Here is a 17,088-nt window from a genome sequence, read left to right on the forward strand (position 1 = left end):
TGTAAAGATCTCTCCAAAATCTAATCCTTCAACTTGAGAGAACCCCTTTACAACTAGTCTTGCCTTGTTCCTGACAACTATGCCTTGATCATCTTGCTTGTTGTGGAACACCCACTTTGTTCCAATGACTCTTGCACCTTTTGGCCGCTCTTCAAGAGTGCAAACTTCATTGCGGGTGAAGTTGCTCAACTCTTCATGCATGGCATTTATCCAATCGAGATCTTAAAGAGCTTCTTCTACCTTGATAGGCTCATAGCAAGAGACAAAAGTGTGATGAGCAACAAATGAAGCAAGTTTTTGTGAGCGAGTCATTACACCCTTTGATGGACTCCCTATGATGAGATCTTATGGATGATCTTATAGTAGAGGTGTATTTCTTCTATTGACCACTTGAGGAGGAGGTTGTGGAGCATCAACATCTTGTGCTTGTACCACCATTTGATCATGGGAGACATGGGTGTCTTCATTTTCTACTCTCCCATCTTTATCATCATCTTGTGGCACACTTGATGAAGAAGATGGATCAATCACTTGTACATCATCTTCATCATCTTTAGGCTTGATGTCTCCAACTGGAATGTTCTTCATAGCCTCCCTCAATGGTTCATCACCTACATCATCAAGATTCTCATGTGCTCCTTGGGAGCCGTTAGATTCATCAAATTCCACATCATATGTTTCTTCAACCAAGCCGGTGGCATGATTAAATACTCTATATGCTTTGTACTTTGATGAGTAACCAACAAGAAAACCAATATCACAACATCTTTGAAACTTCCCTAGGTGTTGCTGCTTCTTGTAGATGTAGCATTTGCAACCAAACACCCTAAAAATAGATATGTCTGGCTTCTTACCATTGAGTAACTCATAAGGTGTCTTGCTAAGGAACTTTTGAAGGAATGGGCGGTTGGATGCATAGCATGCGGTGTTGATAGCTTCTGCCCATAGAGCTTCGGGGGTGTTGTACTCATCTAGCACTATTCTTGCAAGACTGATCAATGTCCAGTTCTTTCTCTCAACTACACCATTTTGTTGAGGAGTATATGTTGCGGAGACCTCATGCTTGATCCCAACTTTATCACAATAGGCTTCTATGTTTGTGTTGTCAAATTCCTTCCCATTGTCACTTCTAATCTTCTTGAGCTTCACTTCAAATTCATTTTGTGCTCTCTTGGCAAACTTCTTGAAGCAAGATGCAACTTCAGATTTGTCATGAAGGAAGAATACCCATGTGTATCTTGAATAGTCATCAACAATCACAAGGTAATAAAGATTTCCTCTCAAACTCGTGTATGTTGTTGGTCCAAATAAATCCATGTCAAGGAGTTCTAGCACTCTTGTGGTTCACATGAAAGCTTTGGTTGGATGAGTATTTGCAACTTGCTTGTCGGCTTGACATGCACTACAAAGCTTGTCCTTCTCAAACTTCACATCCTTCAACCCTCTCACCAAATCATTCTTCATTAGCTTCTTGAGTGAGCTCATCCCAACATGAGCAAGTCTTCTATGCCATAGCCATCTAAGTATTGTTTTAGTGAATAGGCAAGTCTTCAAATTTGCATCTTCAGAGGTGAAATCCACTAGATATAGGTTGTTTTATCTAAATCCTTTGAATATCACTTGATCATCATCCATCTTAGATACAACAACTTCCTTCTCGGTGAACAAGCATTGGAAACCAAGATCACACAATTGTCCAATGGATAGCAAGTTGAAGCTCAATGAAGCAACATATAGCACATTTGAGATAGAATGATCATTTGATATTGCTACTTTGCCTAATCCTTTAACCTTGCCCTTTGAATTATCTCCAAATGTGATTCTTTCTTGTCCATCTACTTCTTCATCTAGTGAGGTGAACATACGAGGATCACCGATCATATGTTGTGTGTAACCACTATCAATAACCCAATGACTTCCACCGGTCTTGTAGTTCATCTACACACAAGAGATCAAGCTTTAGGAACCCAAACTTGTTGAGGGCCCTTCACCTTCTCAACAAGTGACTTAACAACCCAAATTTTCTTAGGCCTATTCTTGTTGGGAGGTCCTAAGAACATGACTTTTATCTTTCCACTAGAATCCTTTCTAAGCATGTAGTGAGCATTGAAGGCAAAATGTCTAGCATGTTTGGGCAAGGGTTGTGGTGGTAGAGTTTGGCACTCATGAGCAAAGTGGCCTTCTTGTCCACACTCAAAACACTCCTTTGGCTTTGGCTTTTGTTGTTGTTGAGCTTAAGCCTTCTTCTCTGTGTTTGCCATATACCCAATGCCACTTCTATCTATCTTCATGATGGTGTTCATTAGTAGCTCACTTTGAATATACTTGCCTCTAGTGAACTTGCTCAATCCAATCTTGAGATGCTCTTTCTCCAACTTGAGCTTCTTGTTCTCTTCCTTAAGAGCATCATTGTTTTTCTCTTCTTTGAGCTTCTTGTTTTCTTATTTTATCTTCTCATTCTCAAGCATCAACTCACCATCATGATCAAGAGTTTCTAGCACAATAGTGTTGTGACTTTTGATCTCTTTAAGATCTTTCTTGAGCTTTTCATTTTCATTCTTGAGCTTGACAAACTCATCATAATCATCGGCCTCAACCACTTGCTTGCCCTTGCTACTAGAACTTTGCTCAATGCTCTCAATGATCAAATCATCACATGATGTAGCTATATCAATCTTAACAACATTGTTAGTAGCATTATGTGGCTCATTGGATAAATATTCTTGAGCAATAACAAGATTATCATGATTAATCTTAAGAGTAGTATATTCATCTTTTAGCATATTATGGCTAGTGATGAGCTCTTTATGCATCCTCTCAAGATTATCATGTTTATCTTTAAGCTCTTTCTTAGAAGATTTGAGCTCCTTGAGTTTGGATGACATAGCTTTATTTGCTTCTCTAAGCTCAACACTAGCCTTTTCGGCTATATCACATTTAGCTAAAAGAGAATTATTTTTAGTTTCTAGCTTGTCATTCTTAGCTCTAGTCTTTATAATGATCTTGGAGTATTTATTTAGCAATTTAACAAGATCATCATAAGAAGGTGATTCATATTCATCATCATCACTATCGCTATCATCATTACTAGCATGTTCATCACCACTACTCTCATCATCATTTGATACCATGCGTTCACCCTTGGCCATAAGGCATAGGTGTGTAGAGGATGATGGTGATGGTGGCGGTGAAGATGATGAAGAGTTAATAACAATGGCGGCCACCTTCTCATTGTCACTATCATCATCAGATGAGCCACTAGATGAATCAATGTCCATGAGCCAATCACCGATGATGTATGCCTTTCCACTCTTCTTCTTGTGGAAGTCCTTCTTCTTGCCATCTCTCTTCTTGTATGGCTTGTCTTTTTTCTTCTCATCTTCATCACTTGAGTCATCTTTCTTGCCCTTGTTCTTGTTCTTGAACTTGTTTTTCTTGGGCTTCGTGCATTGGTGAGCTAGATGACCAAGTTCTCCACAACTGTAGCAATCCATCTCGGAGATTGGCTTCCTTCTAGAGCTAGTGAAGAACTTCTTCTTGCCACCAAACTTGATGCCACTCTTGTTGAGCTTCTTTAGCATCTTGGCGGTTTTTCTCACCATGAGAGCAAGGCTTGCACATCACTTGAGCTCTCATACTCAAGCCTTGCTTTGCCCTTCTCTTGACTAGCTTTGAATGCTAAGTCCTTTTCTTTCTTCTTGTTAGAGGATGAGCCATCTTGAGGTGTGATGTGCATGTACATCTCACAAGCATTGATCTTTCCCAAGATTTGTGTCGGTGTAGCAGTGGAAAGATCACCTTGATGAAGCACGGTCACAATATGCCCATATTTGTCAATGGGGAGGACACTCAAGATCTTTCTTACAACATCGGATGGTTGCATTTGAGTGAGTCCAAGCCCATTGACTTCCTCTACAAGAACATTCAAACGTGAATACATTTCATTAGCACATTCTTTAGGAAGCATCTCAAAAGAGTTAAGCTTTTTCATGACAAGATGATAGTGTTCTTCACGCTCACTCTTTGTTCCCTAATGGAGCGCACAAATGTCCGACCATAGCGCATGGGCGTCTTTGTGGTTCCTCACCTGGTTGAACACATCTTTGCAAAGACCTCTAAAGATGGTGTTTCGAGCCTTTGCATTCCATTTCTCATAATTCACCCCATCGCCTTGTAGGTTAGTAGCATCCTGAGGTTTTGGGAAGCCTTGTGAGGCGGCTCTAAGTATTCCAACATCTAGAGCTTCTAAGTACGCCTCCATGCAAATTTTCCAATATAAAAAATCATCCCCCTCAAAGATAGGAGGAGGTCCATCCCTGTGAGACATCTTTCTCTAGGTGGTTAAGCCTAAATACGTGAGCACGAGGCTCTAATACCAATTGAAAGGATCAAGATGCCCAAGAGGGGGGTGAATTGGGCTAATTCTAAATTTCTTTGCAATAATTAAACTCTACGGTTAGCCCAATTAACCCCTTGTGCCTAGAAAGTGTTTCTATTGATCTAATGTACAAAAGTTTAGCACCCTAAGTTCCAATCCTACTCCAGCATGGCAATTCTAAGAATGTAAATGACAAGAATTGAATTGTTCAAAGTAAATGCTCAAAGTAAAGAGAGAAGGAGGAACGCGGCGATGTTTTGCCGAGGTATCGGAGAGTTGCCACTCCCCACTAGTCCTCGTTGGAGCACCCACGCAAGGGTGTAGCTCCCCCTTGATCCGTGCAAGGATCAAGTGCTCTCTATGGGTTGATTCTTTGACACTCCATCGTGGTGAATCACCTACAACCGCTCACAACTTGAGTTGGGTCATCCACAAGCTCTTCGGATGATCACCAAGCTCCCAATCACCACCAAACCGTCTAGGTGATGGCGATCACCAAGAGTAACAAGCACAGACTCTCACTTGACCATGACAAGCCTAATGAGAAGGGTGGATGCACACTTTGCTACTCTTGATCTCACTAATGAGGGCTCTCTTTAGGATTCTCAAATCTCAATCACCTCACTAGGACCTTGCTCTTCTTAGCACTCTCAAAGGTGTTTCTCAGCTATTGAAATGAGCAAAAGTACCCCCACACATGAATGGAGGAAGTATTTATACCATAGGCTGAAAAACGAACCGTTATGTGCCTCTACGGGGTGACCGGACGCTCCGGTCATGTTGACCGGACACGCCGATGAGTTCACCCTGAACTCTAGTGTTTACAGTGTGACCAAACGCTGGCCAATGTTCGGTCAGCACTGACCGGACATGTCCGGTCGTGATTTTCCCTCTCTAGAACCTTACTGGAGTCGATCGGACGCTGGCCCTCAGCGTCCGGTCACTTCACCTCTCAGCATTCGGTCACTTCCAAATGACTTCACCTTGATCAAATGAACTGACCGGACTCTGCACCAGTGTCCAGTCACACCGAAGCCAGGGTCCGGTCAGTATTTGACCCTCCATTCACTTCCACCTTTCGATCATACGTGAATGAAGTTTGCTCTAATAGATCTAAGGGCTATTTTGGAGCTACCTAGTGCTAGATTTAGCAAGTGTGCACCACACCTAACTTACTAGACTCACCTAGGTTAAGCTACCCGTCCATACCCCCCTTAATATTATGGCCAAAGGAAAACAACAAAGTCCTAAACTACTCTAAGTGTCTCTTTAACTCCAAAAGACACTTAGAACTAGTCCATCCTTAACCTTGTTGTCCATCCTTTGAAAATCGAAACGATTTCCATCATAGGGGCATGACCACCATGATAGCCCAATCGATCTCCATTACCATGACCTAACTTAATTGCCTCTGCAAAACACATGTTAGTCATAGTAATCATGTATTGTCATTAATCACTGAAACCCAACTAGGGGCCTAGATGCTTTTAGTACGGCGTCTTCCCCATGGACGGCGCCAACTGTCAGTGTAGAAAGTGACCAACACGTAAATATTTGTAGTTTTATCGTACGTTGTGATCGGATGTGGCCTAGCACTCAATGACACAGGGTTTATACTAGTTCAGGCAACATGCCCTACGTCTAGTTTGAGTCGGTCGGTGACTTTATTCCTGAGCCCAGGTGCTCGAAGTTTATTGTGGGGTTACAAACGAAAGGGAGTAAGATGGGGGGTATAAGAGGTCTGGTCAGACTCCGGACTAAAGGATCGAGAGCGAGGGAGCTCCTACATTCGCTAAGTATTTGTGTGAGTGCTCTGTGTTTTGTGAGATTGATCATGAATGGATCCGTCGAGTCCTCCCCTATTGGGAGAGAGTGCATCCCCTTTTATAGATAAAGGGGATATCCTTATAAGTGAGAGAGAGAGTACGTCTACTAAGTCTTGTTGCCCACGCCATTAGGTACAAGATGATTGTAGGCACCCATAATATTGTTTTAATGTCAGATGCATGTGGGAGGTTCTGTCATCTTCTTCTGGTATGGCTAATGCCGGCGCCTACCATACTGTTGATGCCCAGAGGCATGTGGGGGGTTTTACCATATTCGTCTGGTATGGGAGTTGAGGGCGCCCACAACACTATAGGGCAAACGTCGGCGCCCATAATACTATTGGGGCTCTAACTTGCCTGAAAGGTGGCAGGGCACCCTTCTGACATGCCCTATTGGTACTATCCTATAGGTGTACAGGGTACGATCTTTGGTATTGCGGTTTGACTTGAGCGCCCTGCCTTACTTGCTCTACTTGTTTCTTGGGTCCTCACTGAGCGGGCGTCCCTAGTCGGTTGGTCCTAGTCGGCTCCGACTGCGCCAGTCGGAGAAGAGCTGTAAGCAGAGGTTCAGTGCATCCCTAGTCGGAGACGCGGATCAGAGTCGGAAAGCGGCGTTGGGCAGGCCTTTCGATCGGAGAGGCGGGCCAGAGTCAGAAGTGAGTGTTGTTCCTCCTAGCCAGGCCTTTCGGTTGGAGAGGCGGGTAAGAGTCAGAAGTGGGCGCTGTCCCTCCTTGGCCAGGCCTTTCCGGTCAGAGACTGGATCGCCCTTCTAGCCTGTCGTTAGGTATTTTGGCTAGCCCAGGAGTTACGCATCATTCACAACATCGTCTGCTGGGCCGAGCTTTTGCTAGGAAGCCAGTACATGGGGGGCCCGGATTTATGAACCCGACAATACCTCTGCCGCCACCTCTTGTAATGAGTGCTCTAAAAACATTCAGTTTCAACATACTCACAAAGCCAACTGTCGAGAATTGCCTATCACATTTTTGGATTGTTAGAAATTTAGGTAATTTTGATAATAATTTAGTCCAGAAAATAGCAATAAACAAAAGGTTTGTGACATCATGTATGTGCTTGTGTGATCTTATTGTGGCCAGTGTGTAGAACGTACTAAAGAACAAGACAGAAACCAAAAACCTTATGGGAAAGGTTTGATTAACAATAGCATACCCAACGGTAGAGCCGGATGCACTCAAAAACATAGTGCCTCCCGGTGTAATCATCTCGCTCAACGTAGTGCAAACAAGTAGCAGTGTCAATCACCAAAGAACATTCGTTAGCGAGTAGTCATGCCACCAGCGACACTCTCCAAAAACATGATTGCCGCCTTTCACCCGAGCAAGCGAACTCGAAGACGGCAGGCCTTCCGAGGCCTACTCTCCCAGCTCGTGCGCGCAAGTACTGGGACAAAGAAACTTTGAGGCAGCAGAAAAGTGATTGTTGCATGCTCGTTGGACCAAGAGAGAAGAATGAAGAGGCGAGCTTTGCTTTTATCTCATAGCTAGGAAAGCCAAAGGACCGCAGGGGATCACCAAGAGTCAGAAGCAAGGAGACACTATGGGAGGAGTGGAGGAGGCGCCCACGCTTGATTAGGGACCGAAACTCCTTCCATTTATTTTTTATTGGGGTCAGAAACTCCCGATGGCTCCATAATTGGCTTGAGTGGCAAAACTTTTCAAGTCCCGCACCGCATGTGTCGCGTCGACCAAGTCACGGCATGGTCATGCTTCTTCTCAACTTTCTCAATGTAGACAGACACAACCCGCACATATAGGTTGAGTCAACGTCTAGTCAATATCCCATATGGGACTAAATAATTTTGCGCACATTATTTAATATGGGCCTTGGATTTTATTTGATTTAATTAGAGAATATATGGGCCTAGCCCACACATTAAATCTAACACAAACCACCCAGCCCACACCACCGGGTGCCACGACACCGCACCAGCCTCCTTGACCTACCCTGCCACCTTCACGTCCTCCAACTGTCGACAACCCGTGGCTTTCTCGTTGCATTGTGTTTTCCCGTCGCAACGCACGAACATGATTGTATCATAATGCAGTTTTCGACCGCTGTTATCTCTCCGAAAAGGATAGGATGGTCGTCTTTCCTGTAACACATGGTTCTGAAATGGTCAATACCTCTGGAGTGATGAGGGGGAATCTTTTATTTCTCTGATTCTCTATATACCGATGTCTATGGAAAGAACAGGCTAATAAGTATGAATCATGGATTTTTCTCTAACAAGATGGCATGTGTGATTTTAGTAAAGCAATTCTTTGATTTGACTGGTTTAAGATGTTCGCAAAGCTCAAGACCAAAATGACTCTTTAGAGCTTAGAATACTTATTCTCATTTTTTTTCAATTTATTGTAGTAGGATGATACAAAATTGTTAGTGATGATTGACCAGAATGTTTCATATAATAAAAGAAACCGAATGTAGTGTGTTGAATGATTAATAACAATCCATTAAACCATTTTAGGTATATTTTAAATTATTATCTTTAGGTTTTTATTCCAATCTAAATTAGATGATGTTCCATGCTATTATTTTTTATAAACTCTAGGATTTGAATTTGTAATCACATCTAAATTATGTATGCTTTTATGTTCTTTATAAAATGTATAAGAGAGTTATGAACTTGGCACTGCATTATATTATGCTTGGAAAAGTATCAATATTTGAGATGAATAAAAGCAAAACATAATATTGATTAAATTTTATCAACATCATAGACCTACGTATGTACCTTGGCTATTTTTCATTTGTTATATACGAATTGACTGCTATAATTTTTTTTATTATTTCTTCCTTCAATTTTTTTTATTATTTCTTCCTTCAAATAACTTTTTAGGCATGTGACATGTGGGGGTGTCTTGTACTGGGAGTTCTTTACCACACCCCCTCTTTCTTCTTAATATAATGAGACGTAGCTCTCCTGTGTTTTCGAGAGAGAAAAGACGTGACATGTGTGGCACGTACATGCTTGTCCACCAGTTATAAAGTTAGAAAAAAAACCATATGCAGATAAATTTTCGATTACTAGCAAATGTACTCGTGTGTTGCAACGGAACGATTTGCTGCTCAGGGATCTATTCAATGTTTGTGTTACATGTTCCAATACACCTTGGAATTGGTCTCTTTATGGTCAATGGACACGTCTTAGAGTCGACCTCCATACTGTCGCTACAGACACATTGTTCTAACTCTTGGACAGGCACGTGTTACGTACTGTCGTTACGCACACATTGCTGTTTTTACTTGTATAGCAAACATGCTTGTGTGTTGCAACAGACCCGATGCGTCTTAAAATCACATTTCATACTATTAATTGTTGTATGCAAGTTGTTCTAACTCGTATGAGAGCAGATCATGAGTCGAGGTCACATATATAACACATAAAGGCCCTGTTTGGATACTCTAGCACAGCTAGAGGTTAGAGTTAGTTTCTAGCTCAGGACTAGTCCTGAACTAACTCTAGCCTAAGAGATGTTTGGATACAAGGGTTAAAATGATAATAAATGTGCTTTTCAAATCATTGGTGCGGGTGAAAGTAGAGAGAAAACAGTGGACCCCACCTCAAATAGCCCCAACTAGCTCAAATAATCACCTCTTTGGGGGGATAGTTTTTTAGGGTGGACTAGTTGCAAATAACCCACTCTAGCCCTCCTGTTTGGCTACTTTAAGGCTAGTTGAGCTTCAACTAGCCCAAACTAGCTCTAACCCATGCATCCAAACAGGGCCAAAGAGTAAGAGCAGGATCGGATTGGCATATCATATTTGGATTAGGTTTAATTTATTGACATGTGGATGATGACTCGAGCCTCAAGGTGAGTTTCTAGAAGCGATGAAAAAAGAAATTCTTCGTCTTTAACATTAGATAGGTATACGTATATAGATATATATTAGATTGTATGACAAACTGCTTACGGTTTTAGTTATGGCTTCTTTATTAGAGAAGAGAGTTAAAATACGACCCAAAATACTACATTTATTATTTATTTTGTTTATAAGAGAAAATAGGAGACAAAAAAGAGAAACAAAAAATGTCATGAAACCATAGGTATATAGATATAGATTAAACTAAAAGATAAAACATTTCATATTTCAATCATGGATTATTTTTTCTCGTTATAATAAAAAATGAGAGACAAAAATGAAGAAAAGCAAAAAACCTCATAGAACTATAGGTATATAGATATAGATTAGATTGGATGATAAATTATTTAAGATTTTAGTCACGAATTATTGTATTACATTAAAGAAGGATAAAGAATTTAAAGACCCATAATATATTTGTCATTTTTGTTTATAAAAAATATGAGAGAGAAAAGTGAAAAAAAAGTCACATACAGAACTGAACGGTGGGTGGAGGAAACGAAAAAACGAAAAGGAAACAGAGAAAGGAACAAATGGACATGGGGATGGGTTCGGATCCGACGGATACAGCTTTTTTTTTTCTTTTTTTGCGATTGGATGGATACGGATTCGGATACCACTATTTACCATATTTTAATTCGAATTCAAATACGATACGAATATTGTAGAATACTAATGCAAAACATATAGAATTCGAATTCGAACTTCATTTTGAAGATAACATGTATTTATTTGCTTATCGATAGTTTCATAGTATAATAAAATCATTATGGATGAAGATATTTAAAATATAACTATACAACACCATGGATAAAGACAACTACCTAAATATAATATTTTAATCAGTATTAAAATAATTAAGTATATATAAAATAGAAGAAAAATTATAGACAATATATATTAATTACTGAATTTAAATAAATAAAAATAAATTCTAGAAGTATATAAATAAAATAAAATACTAATAAATATGATTAGCCCTGTGAAAATTAACTAAACTTAAGTTTTATGTATCATTAATAATATTGAAATTACATTAGCCATAGATGAACTTTAAAATAACTTGTACTTCACGGATATAGCTTATTTCGCTTGAACTTTATCAGCCTGACTTATCTGTCATAATACAATATTTTTCTCTCACAACAAATCAGTGAATAATAATTAGTATTTAGCCTAACTTTTTAGCGAAACGAATAAGGCCATCGCATATTTCATATTTTTTGTAGGATAGGAAAATAAATAGGATAGGATGATCGTGCTATCTTTTTGAAATCGTGTTTTCTGTAACACATGGTTCTGAAGTGGTCAATAGTACCTCCGGAGTGATGACCGGGAATCTTTTTATTTCTCTGATCTGATTCTCTACATAGACTAGAAAAAGAGATAAATAGGAGAGATACAGACACCAGCAAAATCCTTTTTGTTTGTTTCTTTGATTTGATTGAGAGGAGGTTGCAGGAAGTCGCATGTGCCCCTAGTACTAGCATCAGCGTTTTATCAACGGTTTACCAGCAGCTGCTACTCCAGAATTTACGCGGGACCAAATATCTGCCAACCTGCATTTGACTATCCGGATTACTAGTAATAACGTCCTTCTCCATGGCGAACCTGGACGCCCCTACCATCCCAATGCATGATCTGGCGGGGCCCGCACCTTACCTTCCTTCGAGACCACCCAGCCGTGGCAAGACAAGAAACCAAGCCCTTGTTTAGTCCGGGAAATTTGAATTTTGGGTTACTGTAGCATTTTCGTTTTTATTTGGTGAATAGTGTCCAAACATTGACTAATTAGGCTTAAAACGTTCGTCTCGCAATTTCCCACCAAACTGTGCAATTAGTTTTTCTTTTCGTCTATATTTAATACTCCATACACGGACCGTAAACATTCGATGTGACAGGTACTGTAGCAACTTAACTTTTTGATTTTGAGGTGGAAAGGGCCAAGAATCCATCGGAAAGAGATCCGAGGTACCGCTGCACTGCTTTCATCTCGGGTGGAGAGAGAATGTACTTTCTCGTCAGCTGCTCCGTTTAGTTCAAACAAAAAAAAAAAATCAGCTGCTCGGTCCGTGCAGAAGAGCACGGGGGAGTGAGGTTGCTTCTGTACCGACGTGGGCTCAGCTAGTCATCCGACGATTATGCTAATCACTCGAATAAACTGTTTTATCTACTCCTGCATCGAGTTGAACAGGTTACTAGCTAGTCTTTCTTGTTGCCTTCAAAAATGAATTTACATTATTTTATTTAAATTGTTGGTTTTTCGTGTGATAGATCCTCTGTGCTACACTATTGAGCCTGTTCGCTGGTCGGTTTTTGGACTGATAAGTCCGGCTACTGCTGGTTTATCGTGAGAGAAAAACACTGTTGGCTGGCTGATAAGCTCTGGCTGAAACCAACAAGCGAACATGCTGATTATGTATTTGTTTTTCTCTCCTAAACTTTAGTTCCTGTCACATCGAATATTTGGACAAATACATGAAGTATTAAATATAGAATAATTAAGAAACTAAATACACGGATTACCAGCTAGTCTTTCTTGTTGCCTTCAAAAATGAATTTACATTATTTTATTTAAATTGTTGTTTTTTCGTGTGACAGATCCTCTGTGCTACACTATTATGCGTTTGTTTCTCTTCTAAACTTTAGTTCCTGTCACATTAGATGTTTAGACACATGCATTAAGTATTAAATATAGACTAATTACGAAACTAAATGCACAGATTAAGACTAATTTGCAAGACGGATTTTTGAAGCCTAATTAGTTCATGATTTGACAATGTGATGCTACAGTAAATATATGCTAATGACGGATTAATTATGTTTAATAAATTCGTCTCGCGGATTACTGAAGACTTCTGTAATTTATTTTATTATTATTATCTGAACACTCGATGTGATAACTCTATGTGATACCGATGTGACATTCCCTAAACTTTAGTTCCTGCATTAGTGTAGGCACAACTAGCCTATTCTGCTACACGTCAGCTGCCGGCATGCTCCAAAACGGCGTGCCCGGACGTCTGGTTAGGTAAGCTTCCAAAGGAAAGAAAGGCCGGCAATCCGCCATGCCATGTCCCCTGTCCCTTGTCCGGACTGAGAAACAGACACACAGGAGCTGATATATGTGCGTCATGAATCGTGCATGCGTGCTGTGTTTGGCCAATCCAGACTTCGAATCCCTTTCGTCGTCTTCGAATCATAACTGCGTTATTTATATTTCAGAAATATTAGCACTGGAACGCCCGAAGTGAATCATATCCGTTGGATCCATGGTAGCGGCTCTAGATGTGGTGGGTCCACCAGCAACATTGTACCTCATATTGATGTGCCAAGTTTCAAGTTTCTTTGAACAACCGAAATATGGTTTCCATGTTTCCATCTTGTAAGTGGTTTTCATCATATTACCTGGTTCGCTCCATCATTTGTGACTTCACTTTCGCCCTCTCTTCGTTATAGCTCCGCTTGTCTCATCAATAGTCAGCCTGTTTGGTTGGCTGGTTTGTATCGTTGCTGGTTCGTTTATGTGAGAGAGAAGTACTGATGGCTGGTTCATTGAAACAGTGTCCATGTGAGGGGGCTGGCCAGCCCAGCCAGCCAGCCCGCCCCAGCCGAACACGGACGAGTAGCCACCATGTGGTCTTGTTGCCTTTCCCTATTTGTTGACCTCGCAACCTCCGCTCCACTTCCATGTCCTCCTAGAACCCCCCCCCCTCCCCCTCTCCACTGCCTCGGCTTCCTGTAGGGGCCGTGCCAATTGGTGGTACCTAAGGCAGCAAAGATTGCATGTTTAACAAGGCCCATGTAACTAATCTTATTGTAATCTTATTATTATCAAGTTAATAATTTAGGTTTAGTGCTAACGGCCTTACATAACACCTAGGGGTGTTACACACACTTTTGATCTATGCGACCGATGTGCTAGGATCTCAATCTGCAAGTGTGGCGGCACTTGGAAGGGAAGGGAAGAGACGAACGAGGCCTTGTTTAGTTGCCAAATTTTGGATGTGCAAAGTTGGCAAAATGTACTGTAGTGTCACTGTAGCATTTCGTTTGTATTTGGTAATAATTGTCTAACCGTTGACTAATTAGGCTTAAAATGTTCGTCTCGCAAAGTACAACCAAACTATGCAATTAGTTTTTAATTTCGTCTACTTTTAGTATTCTATGTATGTACCGCAAGTTTGATGTGATGAGGAATCTTCTTTTTGTACAGTGCCAAAGTTGAGAGTTTAGGAGGAACTAAACGTGGCCTTGAGTCGGACAATCCATACTGGCCGGTGAGACCAGCATCGTACGACCACACCTTGGCCCACTCGAGGAACGCCGGCACAGGTTGAAAGGCGTTCGCCAGTTGCTATGACAGCAAGGGAGCAAACCCCATCGGAGCTCGTGCTGCACATGGCGAGGACCTCTCACCCGCCGTGCCTAATCCTGGGCCCATCACCGCCGAGCAAGTTGAAATCGCCACCATCTAGGATGCCTGTCCGGCTGCTGCTAGCGTAGCCACCATCGCCACCGAGCACCAAGCACGCGGAACATATTGCGCAGCCTTCACAGAGCCCCCAAGCCGGCCGCTCGGCCTGGCCCTCTGGATCCTTTCCTTGCCCGACGCCCTCTCATACTCGGGCTAAAGCTGTGGATCAGGAAGAGAGAATGCAAGATTCGAGAGGCTAGATTGAGGTCGTCACCTATTTAGGATAACAGATAGGAGGTGAGCTAGAGTTCGGGAGGTTTAAGATTTTGGTACCCCATATGTAAGATCGAACAAGGAGATAAAAAATGGGTCACCAGAAACTTGAGACCGATCTGAAACCAACGACAACAACAACAAAGCCTTAAGTCCCAAACAAGTTAGGGTAGGCTAGAGTTGAAATCCAACACAAGCAATCAAGGTTCAGGCACGTGAATAGCTGTCTTCCAAGCACTCCTATCTAAGGCTAAGTCTTTGGGTATATTTCCATCCTTTCAAGTCTCCTTTTATTGCCTCTACCCAAGTCAACTTCGGTCTTCCTCTGCCTCTCTTCACGTTACTATCCTGACTTAGGATTCCACTACGCACCGGTGACATCTGGAGGTCTCCGTTGCACATGTCCAAACCATCTCAACCGGTGTCGGTCTTGGTTCTTTTGGGTCTTGTTTTTTTCCTCCCTCTATTTATTACTGTATCACAAGTTAGAGACCTGTAGCAGAACCGTCCGAAACAATGCACCTTCGGAGGCACTCGTCTTTCACTAGACACTAAGCACCCTGAAAGCAAGCTATATCGAACGGTTCCGTCGAGCACACCCCAAGAGAGAACTCGAACCATCCACATTTTTCCTCTAGAATCCAATAATAAGAACGAGTTTACAATACTTAGTCCATTTCATACAACAAAAGTTCTCAGAAATACATTATTACAATACCAAGCTCAAAGTGCGGAATTTAAACAACGGAATTTAAAATAAACATCTAACGATAAGATACAAGGATCCGTCTAGTGTCCACCAGAAGAATCCTCCACACAACAGCTACAACGGCAGCAACCGCGTTCCTGTGAGCCACAACGCTTATAGGACTAGTAGAGATAGGGGATAAGCACCAGGGGCACACCGCGAACTAGGCCGAAGTTTTGGTTCGGCCAGCGACTACCTGAGTAGTGCTGGCCAAGTGCGCGCGGCGAGCACAGCGACAAGCCAGCGGCGGACACGACCGTGTCAGCGACAACGGGGAGATGGTAGCGCTCCCACTGGCATGCGCATGGTGGAGAGAGAGCCAAGGCGAGCTAGTGGTACAGAGGAATTAGCACGGGGTGAAGTGGTGGAGGCTGGCCAGGGCGCGGGCAGTGACGGGCCTTAACGGCACGGCGGCAAGCAAAGCTCCAAAATTGGAGCTCGGCGTGACGCGAGTCAAGGCAGGGTGGGGTCGGCTGGAGAGGGGGCGTGAAGGCGGAGACGTGAGCATGAGAAATTGATGAGAGGTGCTCACTCTCTGACTCGCTGTGACGCGACTCGACGACGACGGAAAGCAGAGAGAGAGAGAGAGAGAGAGAGAGAGAGAGAGAGAGAGAGAAATGGAGCCCGGTAGTGGGCTCGGCTCGTCCTTGCATTGGCGGGACGTGAGCGGCGAGCTCGGGAGGCCCACGCGCCAGTGCTACGGACAACGTGTGCGCGTGTCCGACCGGCGTGGCCCGCGCGCCGTAGTGCCATAAATGGCATGACGACAGTGGCTCGCCCATGTGCGTGCGGCAGAGCCGACACGCACAGGGCCAGAAACAGCGCAGAGATGCAGCTGACCGCGCGACCAGCTAGTCTTTCTTGTTGCCTTCAAAAATGAATTTACATTATTTTATTTAAATTGTTGTTTTTTCGTGTGACAGATCCTCTGTGCTACACTATTATGCGTTTGTTTCTCTTCTAAACTTTAGTTCCTGTCACATTAGATGTTTAGACACATGCATTAAGTATTAAATATAGACTAATTACGAAACTAAATGCACAGATTAAGACTAATTTGCAAGACGGATTTTTGAAGCCTAATTAGTTCATGATTTGACAATGTGATGCTACAGTAAATATATGCTAATGACGGATTAATTATGTTTAATAAATTCGTCTCGCGGATTACTGAAGACTTCTGTAATTTATTTTATTATTATTATCTGAACACTCGATGTGATAACTCTATGTGATACCGATGTGACATTCCCTAAACTTTAGTTCCTGCATTAGTGTAGGCACAACTAGCCTATTCTGCTACACGTCAGCTGCCGGCATGCTCCAAAACGGCGTGCCCGGACGTCTGGTTAGGTAAGCTTCCAAAGGAAAGAAAGGCCGGCAATCCGCCATGCCATGTCCCCTGTCCCTTGTCCGGACTGAGAAACAGACACACAGGAGCTGATATATGTGCGTCATGAATCGTGCATGCGTGCTGTGTTTGGCCAATCCAGACTTCGAATCCCTTTCGTCGTCTTCGAATCATAACTGCGTTATTTATATTTCAGAAATATTAGCACTG

The sequence above is a fragment of the Miscanthus floridulus genome, chromosome 6 (genome assembly GCF_019320115.1).
Source record: "Miscanthus floridulus cultivar M001 chromosome 6, ASM1932011v1, whole genome shotgun sequence".
NCBI lineage: Eukaryota > Viridiplantae > Streptophyta > Magnoliopsida > Poales > Poaceae > Miscanthus > Miscanthus floridulus.